General features: G+C 42.2%; 1 protein-coding gene across 3 annotated transcripts in view; it reads right to left on the bottom strand.

Moving 5' to 3' along the window:
- Positions 1-12,488, bottom strand: part of LOC135702773 (serine/threonine-protein phosphatase 6 regulatory ankyrin repeat subunit B-like) — a 172,582-nt gene that overhangs the window by 30,485 nt on the left and 129,609 nt on the right. The gene's annotated exons all lie outside the window — the stretch shown is intronic.

The raw sequence follows: 12,488 nt of genomic DNA, 5'->3' as shown, positions 1-12,488 counted from the left end.
AACGTGTGTTCAAGGTTGTCATGAAAGGACTGCCCAGTGGTGAATCCCTGGATCAGATCAAAGATGAACTGGTAAAATTACTTGGAGTTGTGCCACTCCAAGTAATCAAAATGAAAATGAAATCCCGTCCTGGCGATTCGCGCAACGGGATTTCTAATGATTTTTATTTAGTTCACTTCAAGTCTAGTGAACTAAACAACCTTAAGGCCTTAGAAAAAGCTAGCCTTATGCTCCATGTCCGAGTGAAGTGGGAACACTTCAGGAATACTGGAGGAAATTTCCAAAACCTCACCCAGTGCCGTAAGCGCCAGGGATGGGGTCACGGAACTAAAAATTGCTACATGCCAGCTAAATGCATGAATTGTGGTGATTCCTCTCACGCAAAGGACGACTGTCCTGTGAAGGAAGATCCTAAGAAATTTAAATGTTCAAATTGTGGTGAAAACCACAAATCCAATTTTTGGGAATGTAAGACTCGCAAAGCGATCCTACAATCTCATTCTAACCGTCAGGTAGGAAACGCTCCACGTTTCCGACCAGGTACAAATTCCTCTGCTGTTAACAACGGTCAGCGAGGAACAAATTCTACATTCGTACCCGTAGGTACAAATATCACCCCTGCTTCAAATGTTTCATCTGTACCTACTCCCCTCGCTGCTAACAATGTTCAGCGAGTTAATGGAGCTACCTATGCTGCTATTTCAACGGGTAGAAATCAAAATACTAACCAATGTAATTCGAACGGAAATTTTGACAAGTTTGACTTAGGAAGCATTACTGCCCCTAAAATGGAACTTTTACAGAATTAATTAATTGACTTGATTTCTGATATGCTTAAATCTAACTCCATGTTTGATGCTATTCAAAATGGAGTAAAATTTGCTAATTTTATTGTCATGACTTTAAAATTCAGTAATGGATTTTAAAGTTTTAAATATTTTAAATTGGAATGCTCGATCTCTTAAAGATAATGAAGACGAGCTGTTTAACTTTTTGAGAGTTCATAACGTGCATATTGCCGTTATAACTGAAACGTTCCTTAAACCTGACCATAAGGTTAAGAAGGACTCAAATTATTTAATTTATAGATATGATCGTCTTGATGGACCCTGCGGTGGCGTTGCCATCATTGTTCATAGACGAATCAAACATAAAATTCTTTCTTCATTTGAAACCAAAGTTTTTGAAACTTTGGGAGTTTCTGTTCAAACAAAATTTGGACAACTTACGTTTATAGCTGCCTATTTGCCATTCCAATGCGTAGGCCAGAAAAAGAATTTTCTCAAGGGTGACCTCCAGAAACTTACCCGTCATAGGTCTAAATTCTTCATTATTGGTGATTTTAATGCAAAACACCGCTCATGGAATAATGCTCAAAGCAATTCCAATGGTAATATTCTGTTTGATGATTGTTCTGCAGGTTATTACACTATTCAATATCCAAACAGTCCAACATGCAAGAAATCCCTCAACTATTGATTTGGTCTTAACTGACTCATGTCAACTTTGTAGCCAATTGGTTACTCATGCTGACTTCGGTTCTGATCACCTTCCAGTAACTTTTGAAATATCCCAAGAAATAATTTGTAATCCCAACAGCTCTACCTTCAATTACCATAGAGCTGATTGGGAGCAATATCAAACATTTATGGAATATAACTTCGATCCAAACATTCCTTTGCAAACCAAAGATGAAATTAATTATGCTTCTGAATCTGTGACTACTTCTATAGTTGAAGCAAGAGCTGCCTTAGAACCAACATGCGAGGTTAAATTCGATTCAATTATAATAGACGACGATCTTCAGCTCTTGATCCGTCTTAAAAATGTCCGTAGGAGACAATATCAAATAACACGCGATCCTGCCATGAAAGTTATCTGGTGGGATTTGCAAAAACAAGTTAAAAAGCGATTCTCTGCCCTGAGGAACAAAACTTTTGAAAATAATGTTTCTAAATTAGACCCGAGTTCCAAACCCTTTTGGAAACTCACAAAAATTTTGAAAAAACCTTAAAAGCCAATTCCAGCGAGAGTTCCCATAATTTCAGTTTGGGTCTAACTAGTATTGAGAATCAGGTTGCTCGGGATTTTCTGAATATTTTCTCTCGGGAAAATATTTTTGATGATTCCTGGGGGACTGATTTGGATGAAGTAAGGTCTATAACTAAAAAGTTTCAAAATATGAAAGCTCCAGGTGATGATGGAATTTTCCATATCCTCATCAAAAAACTCCCAGAGAGTACCTTGCCTTTCTTGGTAAAATTATTTAACAGATGTTTCCATTTGGCATACTTTCCTGATAAATGGAAAAATGCAAAAGTTGTTCCAATTTTGAAGCCGGATAAAAATCCAGCTGAAGCTTCTAGCTACCGTCCAATAAGTTTGCTTTCTTCAATAAGTAAACATCATTCCACATCGAACGCTCGACTGTTTCGGTCAAGTATTGCTTGCACTCCGTAATCGGTACTAGTTTTTTTTCCCCTATTGAGGTTTTTTTTTCAATCCGCTTTCATACTGAGTGGTGTTGTAGTATACAACAGTGTAGTGAGCATTGCGGAATTGTAATTGCCGCTCAATCGTTCGAGAAAGGAAGCAGTCATTTCCGGCCGAGTCCGGCAGATGAGCTGTACATCTCTAACCAACAAGTTTCATCGCATCACGAAACGGCAAAATCAAGGTCATCGAGTTCACCAGCCGGCAAGCCAGCCGGTGCTTTGTTGCAAACACTCGAGGGCAACAATAGAACGATCATCACCATCATTCTCACATCAGGATAGATCATCGTCATCAGCCACACTCCGTGCGCTTGTGTGGAGAGTTAAGTCGAGGGGCACGCAATACCTTTTTGACTGCGTTGGATTTAAAGTACAAGGTGTTTAACAATGTAATTAAGTAATTAAAAATGAAAATTAAGTATGTCATGTAATTAAAATTAATTTCGCGTAATCAAAGCAGTGCCAGTGTAATTACTGTAATTAAAACATGTAGTTCAATTTGATTACGTAATTAATGTAATTAAAAATTAATTTTCTGTAATAAATGTAATTAAAGCTACACAAATGTAATTAAAAACGTACCCAAATCCTTATTCTTGAACTATTTAAAAAAATTGAAGAAAACCCTTAACACATACTCGAATGAATTAATTTATTCAAAAACTCTTCTTACACCCTGAAATACGCATATTAATGTTTTACTAGACTACAAACATGACCAATTCTTCGAATACTTATACTAAATTTCTTGGAGCACCATGCTAGAGTTGGAAACTTAAATAATTTGAACTCTTAATATGGTCATTACCGACGGATTTTCGTAAAATAATGAAGTTTGATATGTCACACGAGGGGTTCTGGTTCTTATTGGGAGTTGGATATCTACCCGGGGGGGGGGGGGGGGGGGGACAATTAAATGGGACTGTGGACTGTCTAAGACCATTATTAGCCGTGCAGAATCATGAAGTTTGAAGTTTGCCCGGGGACACAGGAACATGCCAGAGAGGGCTAGTGTGACCGTCGAGTCTCATTAAGGCCATTACCAGCCAAAGTTTGGAAAATCATGAATTTTGATAAGTCGCACGATGGGTTTTTGGTTCTTGTTGAGAATTGGCCATTTCTTCGGGGGCACCGAAACATGTCTGGGAGGGCTAGTGTGACCATGGACTCTCAATAAGACCATTACTGGCCAAGATTTGTAAAATCATGAAGTTTGATATGTCGCATGATGGGTTTTGGTTCTTGTTGAGAATTGGCCACTTCCCCGGGGCACCGGAACATTTCCGGGATGCCCAATGTGATTGTGAACCATCGAAATAGCTGCCACTGGTCCAATTACATTGTTTGAGAAAAAAAAACATGATGTTCATCGTGTGTATACTTATTACAGAACAATAAAGCCGAATGCCGACTAAAAATGACCCAACGGGAACCGATATAACTGTAATTCTGTTTTCGTTCGCTCCACCAAATTAAATTCGTTATTTCTTAGGTTGAACCAGGTAGTACAAACAAACATTCCTTTCATTGTCGCATTCTCCGGTGCTTTGACAGAGGGGCCCTGCCAACACCTCGGCAGTATTGAAATCCGACTACATTTCCAATCACGAACCGATCGTTGCATGTGAATTGGCACCAATCACCAACGTAGATTTCCTCGTAGGTCCCAGGAGATGTATGTTTATAGGGTCTATTCTGAAGTCATAACAGCGGTAGCGATACAATTTATCAGAGCTGACATTATCCTTAACGTAGCAAAAGAGCCTGTGAAATTTTTGTTTCACGGGCCAATAACGAAAGGGTCTAACGGTACGCTGGGGGAAATTTAAGTACATTTCTCGTTGTATATTAATGGAGTTAATGTACTTAATTTATGCGACTTGTAATTAAAACTGAAATTTGTACTTAAAAGTAATTAAATCAAAACATTTCCGAAGCTCCCCAAGTAACATTGCAAGTTTTATCGAAGTTTTAAAGTATTCTACAAGTCTAAATCATGGTCTTCAGAACCCTCATAAAACCAAAAATGTTACTTGGGTCGTAATTAAAGTAATTAATCATGTAGTTAACTGTAATTATTGTACTTAAAAAAGGCTTGCGTAGAAGTTAAAGGTTATTGCGTGCCCCTCGAGTTAAGTAACAAACGGTTATCTTCCGTTCTCCTCAACCTGATTAATCTCCATACAGTGTTGATTAACTTTTCTGACACCTTTTTTTTTTAATGTGTTTATTTTTCCAGGCTCATTTGCCGTAGCTTTGCGGAGCCGATATTCATTGTTTAGGTTACAAAATTTCTTAAGACTAACGTTAGTAAAGCGGGGGCCGATTACTCGCGGCTATCTCGAGGTTAGAGGTAACAAATTGTAACAAATGGATGGCAGGGTAGGGATTGAGAACACAAGGTTTGGAGAGCAATGTGCTCTTGATCTCGAACTAAGCGACCAACTGATGAAAAAGACAAACATGGGGGTACACCGATGGGCAGCTAACAACTTGGGGGAACACAAGATGACACTAACTACTAAATCCTCAGATCTATCCGTTTTAAAAACACATATATTAAATTGAAATAGTCGAGATCTCGGCTCGCCAAGATGTCTCTAACGGGCCGCATGGGTTGTTTTCCTCGGGCCCTGAGGGATGCGGATAACTCGGATCTAGCAACACAATGGAGGGTACATGACCAAAGTACGTGGTCGATATCGTGATAGCCACTACCACAAGCGCACAAATTGCTGCCTGCGAGCCCGATTCGGAAGAAATGCGAGTCTAACGAGTAGTGATTGGACATGAGCCTTGATATGACACGTATAAAGTCACGGCTCATGTCCAATCCTTTGAACCATGGCTTGTTCGATACCTGTGGGAGAATAGAATGTAACCATCTTCCCAGATTACTCTCATTCCATTTTTGTTGCCAGTTGGTGAGTACTTGCTGACGGGTAATTGAGAAAAATTCCGCAAAGGCGATTTGTCGATCAAAAATATCGCCTTCCATAGCGCCCACCTTAGCTAGCGAGTCCGCTTTCTCATTGCCCGGAATTGAGCAATGAGATGGGACCCAAACTAAGGTGATAGTATAGGAGCAGTTAGATAAAGTATTCAATTTAGCTCGGATTTCGGTCAGGAAATACGAGGAGTGCTTCATCGGCCTCATTGATCGAATAGCCTCCAACGAGCTAAGGCTATCAGTAAAAATAAAATAGTGATCAGATGGTAGTGAGGCAATTTGCTCTACTGCGTAAAATATGGCTGCTAGTTCCGCAACGTATACGGAACAGGGTTTTTGCAGTTGATATGAGGCGCTATGAAATTCGTTGAATACTCCAAATCCAGTGGAAGCGTTTATAGTTGACCCATCTGTGAAAAAACTCTTATTGCTACTAACATGGTGGTACTTGATTGCAAAAATTGAGGGAACAACCATCGATCGATGGTGATCTGGTATTCCATGGATTTCTTGCATCATGATTAGATCAAAATTTACAGAGGAACTATAGAAGGCTTGAAAGCAATCACGATTGGAGATTAATGAAGCGTCATGTACTCATAGTACAAATTCATGAATCTTGTTTGAGGATTTCGGTCGAGTAGCTTCTCAAAATTTTCTATTACCAATGGGTTCATTACTTCACAACGGATGAGAAACCGGAAGGACAGTTCCGCGAAACGATCTGTCAGTGAGAGAACACCCGCGAGTACTTCGAGGCTCATCGTATGCGTCGAGTGCATACAGCCAAGCGCGATTCGGAGGCAACGGTATTGAACTCGTTGCAGCTTCAAGATATGTGTTTTCGCCGCGGATTGAAAGCAGAAGCTACCGTACTCTAGAACCGACAAGATGGTTGTTCGATACAACCTGATCAGATCTTCCGGGTGTGCTCCCCACCAAGTTCCAGTAATTGTACGAAGAAAATTGATTCTTTGTTGGCATTTTTGTTTCAGATACGCAATATGTTTTCCCCACGTGCTTTTGGAATCGAACCAGACACCTAAATACTTGAAAGATATACTTTGAGTGATTGTTCTACCCTTTAGTTGAAGCTGTAACTGTGCAGGATGATGCTTCCTAGAAAAAAAAACAACCAACTCAGTTTTCTCCGGAGAGAATTCGATACCCAGCTTCATAGCCCAAGTAGACAAATTGTCTAAGGTATCTTGCAATGGTCCTTGCAGGTCCGGTGCACTTGGCCCTATAACGGACACAACCCCGTCATCTGCAAACTGCCTTAGCGAACAATTTTCATCAAGAGAACCATCAATGTCTTTTACATAAAAATTATAAAGAAGGGGGCTTAAACATGAGCCCTGGGGGAGACCCATGTAACTAATTCGTGAAGTTGTCGAGTTTCCATGAGAAAAGCTCATATATTTCTCAGACAACAAGTTGCTCAAATAGTTGTTCATAATTGGTGAAAGCCCACTATCGTGGAGTTTATCCGAAAGGACATCGATACAAACAGAATCAAAAGCCCCCTTAATGTCCAAGAAAACTGAACCCATTTGCTGTTTTTGCGCATAGGCCAGTTGAATTTCAGTTGAAAGCAACGCAAGACAGTCGCTCGTTCCTTTGCCTCTCCGAAATCCAAATTGCGTATCTGAAAGTAAACCATTCGACTCGACCCATTTGTCTAGACGAAAAAGAATCATTTTCTCCAACAATTTCCGTATACAGGACAGCATCGCGATGGGACGGTACGAGTTATAATCCGACGCGAGTTTACCGGGTTTTCGAATGGCGATAACTCTTACTTGCCTCCAGTCATCCGGAACAATGTTGCGCTCCAGAAATCGATTGAATAAGTTCAACAAGCGTCTCTTCGCGACGTCTGGGAGATTTTTGAGCAAGTTGAACTTGATTCTATCCATTCCTGGAGCTGAGTTGTTACATGAGAGGAGAGCAAGTGAGAATTCCACCATCGAAAACGGAGAATCTATTTCGTTACTACCCGACGGACTATCACGAACGTTGGTTTGAACCGACACCGAATCCGGGCAAACTTTCCGCGCGAAGCTGAATATCCAACTGTCTGAGTACTCCTTGTCTTCGTTGACCGGTGATGACGCGTTTTGCATTCTCCTGCCGACAGTCCAGAGTGTTCTCATGGAAGTCTCTCGCGACAAACCATCGACGAACCGACACCAGTAACCGCGTTTTTTTGGCTTTAATCAAGCCCTTAAAAGTTTTCTCGAGGTCAGTGTACCGCTCGAAATCCTCGACCTTACCGTGTTTGCGGAAGCGTTTAAACGCGGCGGACTTCTCGCTGTTCGCGTCGGTGCAATCCTTATCCCACCACAGAGTGAGAGGTCGTTTGCGAACGAAAACACCCGGAACGCGTTTCGTCTGTGCTTGAAGAGCGCAGTCAACGATAAGTTGCGATAAAAAGGAGTACTCATCCAGCGGAGGGAGTATCTCAACCGAATCAGTACCACCGAGAACCGCGGACGCAAATTTTTGCCAGTCGATATTTTTCGTGAGGTCGTACGCGATGTCAACCGAGCGAGTGGAAGATGAACCATTGATAATCGAAATTTTGATTGGCAAGTGGTCACTACCGTAGGGATTTTGAATTACTTTCCACGAGCAATCCAACGATAGTGAACTCAAACTGAGGGAGAGGTCTAATCTACTTTCTCTTGCTGGAGGTTTGGCCACTCGTGTTACTTTCCCAGTGTTTAGAATTGTCATATTGATGTTATCGCAAAGGTCGTATACCAGGGTTGAGCGGTTGTCATCGTACAGTTCCCCCCAGCCTGTACCGTGGGAGTTAAAATCTCCTAAGATCAACCGAGGCTCAGATAGATAAAGCTGAGCAGATATCTGAGAGACCTTGGCGAGAAATCGCAGTTCTTGGAGGAAGATATACTGAGGCAATACTGAGGCTTTTACCTCGAATATTTACCTGACATGCGACAACTTCAATGCCTGTCACGGAAGGCAGATCGATTCTATGAAAGGAATCGAGCTTATTAATCCCGAGAAGCACCCCTCCATACGAATCTGTTCGATCAAGGCGAATAATGTTAAAATCGTGGAAAGGGAAATCGGTGTCTGAAGAAAGCCATGTTCCACAAAGAGCAAATGCATCACAAAGTGAGTTGTGAACTAAAAATTTGAATGTGTCAAGTTTCGGTATAAGACTTCTACAGTTCTACTGAAGAACAGAGATCATATCCCCGACCTCATTCGGAAAATTATCCATCAAAGGATATGATCGATGCAAAGGAAGGACCACCTAGAAGCTAGTTGCTTCAAAAGAGTTTTCACCATTGGCAGCACTAAATTAATAATGTTCCTAGTTGAGTCAGAGACGTTGTTTATAGGGTCTATTCATAGTGGGAACTCTAAGACTAGAAGGTCCCGAAATAACGTGCTCAACTTTTTGGCTCAGCTCTGGTACTCTCTTCGGTCCCAAGCTAATCGATTCACCCCTTGAATCATAGAAAAACCCACTAACCCCTCATTTTATCTGTCAAACTTCCATAGCGAATCAAAACAAACATTGTGTAGTAGTAGAATTTCGACTAGAATTGGGTACGTTAATCGTTTGCTTGGGACCAATAGGCTAGTCAAGTAGTGAGCCAATTTAAAATCGTGAAAACTAGATGTATGAGTGCTCATTGCAAGACAGCGTATATCACGTGATATACGCTATAATGTGAACGGGGTATTAGAGTTACCTCTATGGTACTATCCTTTGACTTCACCGAAAAATCCCATAAGAAACTGTCAATCATTTCTAGAAGAGACCATTTTTCGACGGTACCGTCAACGCCAATAATGGAGCACGAACGAAGGCGATGAAGCACACAAAAATGACAGTATCAAAGGCAGCGCAGGTTGCTATGATTTTCATCCAAAAATAAGTTAAAATTTCCCAATGGTGAAAACATGACGGTTTAGTACTTTTAACTGAAAATCGAATTCATTTTTATATTTTTGTTTTTGAGCTTTTTTTAAACTCAAGCGTTTTTGAGTGTTTTTTTCTTACCGTGTTTGTTAATCTATTACCGAAAATTGGGTTAACAATTATTAGCGTGTTGAAAGTTTTCTTCCTGTGAGTTGCCAATGTGGTATGTAAAGAGGGATGGCAGATATAATCTGCATTTTCTTTTATTTGTTTGGATTACCTCTAAGCTTATTGTACATTCAAACTATAGAAGATATCACGTTATTTAGGCACTTTTTATATCATATTATATTACGTTATTACGTTATTAATATCAACTATAGCCTGAACGTAGTATAATTTCATGACGTTAGGGTAGGCGTGTAACATGCATGAGAAAACTAATACTGTTTGCCACACCTTTTATTTGACTAAACGTATGAATTGATTACACGCTTAAATAATAAGGCCACGAATGTTTTAAGTCACCTTTCTCACCGGAAGAGGGTATTACTTATGCGTCTTTTCGGAAATATATGGGAATTCTGGAAGTGAACCATATTGTTAATTTATAATATTTGGATACAGACAAGCGCGGAACAGACAAAACTCGGTTTTCCGAAGGAAGAAGTGTCAGCAGGAAGACCGAGATCGCGAGGCGATGGAAAATCTGTACCGCGTAAACGACACACGGAAGTTCTACGAGAAGCTAAATAATTCGCGCAAAGACTACGTGCCGCAAGCCGATATGTGCAAGGACTTGGACGGTAACCTTCTCACGAACGAGTGTGAGGTGATTGCAGTACTATGACGAGCACCTCAACGGTGAAGCAGCAGAAAACGAAGGTGGCACGGCAACAGACCTTGGAGCACGCGCAGAAGACGACAGGCTACCGGCCCCTGATCTTCAAGAAGTTGAGGAGGAGATCGGCCGGCTGAAGAACAACAAAGCAACTGGTGTAGATCAACTACCAAGTAAGCTATTAAAATACGGTGTTGAAGCACTGGCTAGAGCGCTGCACTGGGTAATTGCCAAGATTTGGGAGGAGGAGATATTACCGGAGGAGTGGATGGAAGGTGTCGTATGCCCAATCTACAAAAAGGGCGACAAGTTGGATTGCTGCAACTACCGCGCGATCACACTGCTAAGCGCCGCCTACAAGGTACTCTCCCGAATTCTATGCCGCCGTCTGTCACCATATGCAAGAGAGTTCGTGGGGCAATACCAGGCGGGATTCATGGGTGCCCGCGCTACCACGGACCAAATTTTCGCGATTCGGCAGATTCTGCAGAAATGCCGCGAATACAACGTGCTCACACATCATCTGTTCATCGATTTCAAATCCGCATACGACACAATCGATCGAGATCAGCTATGGCAGATTATGCACGAGTACGGACTTCCGGATAAACTGACGTGATTGGTCAAGGCGACGATGGATCGAGTGATGTGCGTTGTTCGAGTATCGGGGACACTCTCGAGTCCCTTTGCATCTCGAAGGGGGTTACGGCAGGGTGATGGACTTTCGTGTCTGCTGTTCAACATCGCGTTAGAAGGTGTGATCAGAAGAGCTGGGATAGACACGAGTGGCACGATATCCAGGAAGTCCATCCAGCTCCTTGGCTTCGCCGATGACATTGACATTATGGCACGGAACTTTGAGATGATGACGGAAACGTACATCAGACTGAAGGCTGAAGCTAGACGGATTGGACTTGCCATCAACGCATCGAAGACAAAATACATGAAAGCAAGAGGTTCTAGGGAAGACAATGTTAGCCTCCCACCCCGAGTTCAGATTGACGGTGACGAAATCGAGGTGGTCGATGAGTTCGTGTATTTGGGCTCACTGGGGACCGCCGAAAATGATACCAGCAGAGAAATTCAAAGACGCATTATGGCAGGGAATCATGCCTACTTTGGACTCCGGAGGACGCTCCGGTCGAATAAAATTCGCCGCCGCACGAAGTTGACTGTCTACAAGACGCTGATTAGACCGGTGGTCCTTTACGGCCACGAGACCTGGACTATGCTCGTGGAGGACCAACGCGCCCTTGGTGTTTTCGAACGGAAGGTGTTGCGTACTACCTACGGTGGAGTGCAGATAGATGACGGAACGTGGAGGAGGCAAATTAATCACGAATTGCACCAGCTGCTGGGAGAACCATCCATCGTCCACATTGAAAAAAATGGGCGACTACGGTGGGATGGGCACGTCGTAAGAATGCCGCACGACGACCCAGTGAAAATGGTTCTAGAAAGCGACCCAACAGGAACAAGAAGAAGAGGCGCGCACCAAGTAGAAGGTAACCTGGGGACCCTTCGCAGACTACGAGGCTGGCGAACTGTGGCCATGGATCGAGTAGAGTGGAGACGGCTTTTTCGGACAGCAGAGGACAACAAGGACTTAGCCTGATTGGTAAGGTAAGGTAAGTAAATCTCCTTGGCCATTATCTTGACAACATAAAAGGTTGGATGACCCGAGAATTATTTGAGGACTGGATAAACGATTGCTTCTCATCACAGTTGGAGGAGTTTTGCGCAGCCAAGAACATAAGCTTCAAGGCTTTGTTGCTCCTTGATAACGCTCCGTTGCATCCGCCCACCATAAGCAATCGCAACATAATGCTTCTATACATGCCACCAAAGATCACGTCTTTGATTCAACCCCTTGATCAAGGCATCATCACAAATTTCAAGCTGAAGTATGTCAAGGGAAGCTACAGATTTATCCTGGAAACAGCCGAGAATAAAGGCCTTTCACTAGCGGATAAACGAAAGTAGTTCAGCATCAAGAATTGTTTCGACTACTTGGATGTGGTTCTAAAGGACATAAAACAAAGCACGTAATTCAACAAATTCAAGAGATAAACAAAATTCATCTTCCTAGTGGATTATCGGGGTGTACACTGTCCACGGGCCTCCCTTAGCTCAGTCGGTAAAGGAGCAGCTACAAAGCAAGACCATGCTGGCTGGGTTCAATTCCCGGTTCGGTCTAGGAATTTTTCGGGTTGGAAAATTTCTCGACTTCCCTGGGCATAGAACTAAGATTGGACTTGCCCCACAATTATACCGATGCGAAAATGGTGCAGGCATCGAAAG

The sequence above is a fragment of the Ochlerotatus camptorhynchus genome, unplaced genomic scaffold, assembly GCF_037179485.1.
Source record: "Ochlerotatus camptorhynchus isolate MF236.1 unplaced genomic scaffold, CSIRO-AGI_Acam_v1.1 ptg000197l, whole genome shotgun sequence".
Taxonomy (NCBI): Eukaryota; Metazoa; Arthropoda; class Insecta; order Diptera; family Culicidae; genus Ochlerotatus; species Ochlerotatus camptorhynchus.
The sequence above is the reverse complement of the archived record's forward strand: the minus strand, read 5'-3'. Positions and strand labels throughout refer to the sequence as shown.